General features: G+C 46.1%; 1 pseudogene; it reads left to right on the top strand.

Moving 5' to 3' along the window:
* The first annotated feature begins 4,627 nt into the window (after window positions 1–4,627).
* Window positions 4,628–4,939, top strand: LOC104995063 (annotated as a pseudogene).
* Window positions 4,940–5,396: the final 457 nt, after the last annotated feature.

Below are 5,396 nucleotides of genomic sequence, written 5' to 3'. Positions count from 1 at the left end.
AAAGGACATGACCAGAGAAAGTCGTGAGGGGCTGACTCTGGTGGTTGGTGCCTCTTTGGAGTAAAAATGTTCATAATGAAAGTTCTGCTTGACAGATGATAAAGGCTCTGGAGGGACTCACGAGGGAAGACAAGTGTGTGCTGTGCATTATCCTGACGCAGTTACTGGAGAGAGCGGGAGGATGCGAGGCTTGTCATTCTGTCTCTCGGGGAGGCAGCCAGTAGTGTGTGGAGTGATGGGCTGGTAAACTGCTCTACACACACACACACACACACACACACACACATGCATGCACACACACACACATGCCTTAGTTTGTAGCATCTGCTGACTTCATGGTGTCAATACTCCCCCAGAGGCTGATTTCAAGGTATCACTGTGATGTCACTGGACACAGAGTTGGGAAGACAAGTGAGATTCAAGTCTCAGAATAGCCCTGAGATTTGTCATCGAACTAGATTTGGGTCTGGAGGGATAGGATAGAGGCCAGAAGAGTCGGGTATCCGATGCATTGCTCTTCACTCCTGTATCTTCTTGTCTGACCAGCCTCTTTCCTCCTGTGGAAGGATTTTCTGGGGGTATAAAAGAAGAAAAGATATAGACTGTGAGGAAGGGCAAAGGCATGTGAGATCTGCCCTCCCTGGACCACACCAAGCCCCTTCCCCTAGGGACCCTGCCCCTGAGGATCAACTTCTCCATCAATATGTTGTCGTTGTTCAGTCGCTAAGTCACGTCTAACTCTTTGCAACCCCGTGGGCTGCAGCACTCCAGGCTTCCCTGTCCTTCACCATCTCCCAGAGTTGGCTCAAATTCGTGTCCATTGAGTCAGTGATGCCATCCAACCATCTCATCCTCTGTTGCCCCCTCTCCCTCCTGCCCTCAATCTTTCCCAGCATCAGGGTCTTTTCCAGTGAGTCAGTTCTTTGCATCAGGTGGCCAAAGTATTGAAACTTTGGCTCCAGCATCAGTCCTTCCAGTGAATATTCAGGGTTGAGCCTAATCTGGTGTTCCCTTCCTGAGGTTGAGAATGTGCCCCCAGAAGCTTGGGAGAGGCGGTGTGCCATAGTGGTCAAGAGACTGCCTGAATCTGAGTACAAGATCTACCACTTATTAGCCATGTGACCACAGGCAAGTGGCTTAACAACTCTCTGTGTCAGTTTCCTGCTCTGTAAAATGGGGGTCATGTGCTTACTTCATAGGGTTGTTGTGAGGGTTAAACTGTTACAAGTAAAGCCCTTAGAACAGTGCCAGGAACATAATAAGTGCCAAAAGAGTATTTGTCACCATCATCACCATCATTATCGTCTATAATCGTTACTCCCATTTGCTGGTTTTCTGCTTTCAATGTAAACGGAAGCTATAATTAGTAATATAATTATAATGCACAAGTTACAATTTATTCTCAAGCCTGCATGCCTTAAAAATTTCTCCAGGTTTATAATAACTTCTCAGGTTGAATATTTCTTAACGATAGTTACAGTTCTCCGTTGGTTTTCAGTATGTATTTAATCTGGGCACATGGACCTGGTGGAAAAGCGTAACTCCTATTCCAAAACCACCTGGTGGGCAAAGGGCTGTCCTATTTTAGATAGCTGGGTAGAGAGGACTGCCAATCAATGGATGACCAGTTTCCCATCCAAGGAGATGGTAAGACTCTGCCCCTACCCTCGTTGTAGGCAGAGACACCTCCCATCTTCCCCGAGAGACAGAGGTGTGCTGTCCAAGTCTATTCTGCATTCTTAGTGACATGACGTGTCAGGGTCTAAACGTCCTTCAGAGGCACCCAGTTTCATCTGCCACCTGATTTTCCTGTACAGCATCCCTTGTAGTGAGCACCCAGCTTCTGCCCTAATATAGCCAGTGATGGAGAACTCAGTTTCCTTAGGATTCTGTTTCTATTTTCAGATAGCTTATTGCTGATGTCTGGCTCTACACATGGAAAGTCTTTCTGCCTTCCCAAAGCTTGCAGGTACTCTTCTGGTTTAAGCACTTTGGAACACATAAGGTAAGTTTAATTTCTTTTCCATAAGGCAATCTTTCAATTATTTGAAGACAGGCATCCTATCCCTCTATGTCTTCTCTTAATAAGCAAGATGATTCCTTCGTTTGTTCTATGTATAGCTTGGTTTTAGTTTTCTTCACCTTGCTGGCCGTTCTCCCTGAAATGCACTTCAGATTGTATTCCTCACTTTTAAAATGTGGAACCCAGAAATGAATGCAAAATTCCAGGTATGTTCTGACTAGCACATAGTACAGGATGGAAATGCTGCCCTCCATTATCAATTCTTTACTTTTATTAGAGTCAGCTTTGGTCACTTTCAATATTTTGCAGCCATGTTGCTTTCAACTGATATTGGATCAATTGTTGACTAACACTCTCAAGGCTCTTTAAAAGTGTCAGCTGCCTTTACATCGAATTTCTCCTCTACATGTACTGTAAGATTTTAGCACTCAGATCCTGGACTATTAACTTTATTAAATCTAATTATTTTTAAATTCTGCTTATCATTCCAGCCCATCAGAAGTATTCAAGCGTATATAGGGCCTGTGAACCATTTCTCTGACAGATTCCGGAAGACTAGAAAGCCCTCACTAGGTTTGACATAACTCCATTAATGAGTATTCTCTGGATATGATTTCTGAACAGTTAATAACCCACTCACATGTTCTAGCACCAGACCCATTTTTTCTCTACGTTAAGCACAAGTATATCATTAGAGACATCACCAAGTGTTTTGCTAGTGTCCAGATGCCTGAATGGGAATGTGTGAACATTGTCTTTATCTGCCAACCTCCCACTGAGGGATGGAAATGGGCTGGACTAACGGGGTGTGTTCCTGTGAACCCATGCTGGGTTCTATAATCACTGCTTTGTCATTTGGGTGCCCATTATAACAGCGCTTTAGTAATACATTCTGGAATCTTGTCTGAGATCCATATCAAGCTCAATCATCCGTAGTTTACAGAATCCATTTTCTCTCCATTTTAGAAAATTGGAAGGCTATTTACTCATTTCCAGCCTTCTAAGATCTCTTGACTTCTTCCCAAACAGCATGCCTATCCTGTCCCTGATCTCCCAACTCGTCCCAAATAGAACTGAGAGGCATTTTGTTTTTGCTGTTGCCTTTTTGTCAGCCTGAGGTCATTTTGCTAAAATACTGTCTCTGTCACTTTCTTACATGCCTCTTAAATGTGTGTCCTTCTTCCTATCCTGTCCTTTAAAATCAGAGCTTCCAGAGCACTGTATTGCAATTGTAAGTGAATATTGGGGTTACTCAGGGAGATTAAAAAGTTATGCTGATTTCTTACCCTAGACAAATTGAATCAAAACTTCAGAGAGTGATGCAAGCATTTGTATTCTTTTTTTAAGTCCCCCAATAGACAGCCAAAGCTGGGACTGTAATGGAGTGATATTAGTTTTGTTTGTTTCTGGTTTTGTGTGCAGGTTTTTGTTATTCGTTTTAGATTTTTTTTTTCTCTCTCTCTTTATCATTGACCTTACCTGTATCTGCATTGTGAGATTTGACCATTTGAGAAATTTCTGAAACATTTTGAGTGCAATGGACCTTCATTCTTTATGCCTCGGAATTTTGCTTTTCTTTACCTATGAATCTTATCTGGGAATCACACTGTCGCCATGTCTGTTGGCTCACAGTCTGTGAGCTCGGTGACCTTTGCCCTAAGACTCCTTTTTCGTTGTCTTTGATAAACATTACTTTATCCTCGTAGGTCAGAATTAAATCTAGGACAGTAGTTTTTCCATTTGTGTGCTTAATCTTTTTGGAAACTTGGGCAAGGCAAGTTTTAGGCTGCTCTGCTTTGGGCCAAATGAGGCTTTTAGTAGATGTTTATAGAGTTGAAATTCCCCATCATTACCAAATCATGCTTGTAGTCATTTTTTTTAAATGTATTGGGAACCTATTACACTTTTTATTTATTTGGCACATTGGTCCAGTCTATATATTGGTGGTGGTTTAGTGGCTAAATCATGTCCAATTGTTGCGACCCCATGGACTGTAACCCTCCAGACTCCTCCGCCCATGGAATTCTCCAGGCAAGAATACTGGAATGGCTTGCCATTTCCTTCTTCAAAAGATCTTCCGACCCAAGGATCAAATTAGAACCTCCTGCACTGCTGGCGGATTCTTTCCTGCTGAGCCACGGGGAAGCCGATCTGCATATTTTGCACGTGCTGTTCTGTGCTTAGTCGCTCAGTCATATCAGACTCTTTGTAGCCCCATGGGCTGGAGCCCTCCAGGCTCCTCTGTCCGTAGGATTCTCCAGGCAAGAACACTGGAGTGGGTTGCCATGCCCTCATCCAGGGGATCTTCGGAACCCAGGTCTTCCGCATTCCAGGTGAATTCTTTACCATCTAAGCCACCAGACAAACCTAATTTTTCCTTAGAGCTGCTCAGAGAGTGGTAAAAATACAAATTTTAGGATCCAATCCCAGAATGTATGATTTAGTAGAAATCGTAACAAGAAATTTCATTTTAAAAGCCCCTTGCAGGAGCCTTTGGAAGGCGGCGGCGGCAGCATCTGTGAGCCAGAGTCCAGTCAGGGCATGGCGGCGCCGACGGCCCTGTCAGAGCCAAATTACCACCGGGCCCGCTATGGCAGCCCTGACATGAGCGCCAGCGGCTCCAAAGCTCGGGGCCTGTGGCCCTTGACCTCAGCCTCAGGGGCAGTGGCCCAGAGGCGGTGGTCGCTGCGCAAGCTCTGGTGCGACAGCCAGGCCGAGTCGTGCCCCACCTTCGCATTCATGCCCCTCGGCTCCATGTTCGATGACGAGGATGAAGATCTGCCTCACGAAGTCTCTGAGGAGACAGTCGTCACCAAGAACGGGCCAAGCTGAGGCGGGTGCATCAGAACCTGATTCCTCAGGGCACCGTGAAGCTGGGCCCACCTGGATTTCCCTGTGATTCTCTATGAGGTATGAGACTGGGGCGGGAGTGGCAGGCATAAACACCCCCTGCTGCAGCAAGACACCCCCAGGCTCAAGGTGTGGCCGCCTTTGAGGAACCGAGGCTGCGGCCACAGCCGTGAATAAACTCCACTGGCCTGGAACCTTCAGCTGTGAGCCGGGCAGTCCTACAGCGCTGGTTGGGTGTTGGTTTGTAAGTGGACTAGAGATGACTGGTTGAGAAGGCAATGGCACCCCACTCCAGTACTCTTGCCTGGAAAATCCCATGGACGGAGGAGCCTGGTGGGCTGCAGTCCATGGGGTCGCTAAGAGTCGGACACGACTCAGCGACTTCATTTTCACTTTCATGCATTGGAGAAGGAAATGGCAACCCACTCCAGTGTTCTTGCCTGGAGAATCCCAGGGACGGGGGAGCCTGGTGGGCTGCCGTCTATGGGGTCACACAGAGTCGGACACGACTGAAGCGACTTAG

The sequence above is a fragment of the Bison bison genome, unplaced genomic scaffold (genome assembly GCF_000754665.1).
Source record: "Bison bison bison isolate TAMUID 2011002044 unplaced genomic scaffold, Bison_UMD1.0 scf7180017864274, whole genome shotgun sequence".
Classification (NCBI taxonomy): domain Eukaryota; kingdom Metazoa; phylum Chordata; class Mammalia; order Artiodactyla; family Bovidae; genus Bison; species Bison bison.
This window is presented reverse-complemented; position numbering and strand designations above follow the sequence as displayed.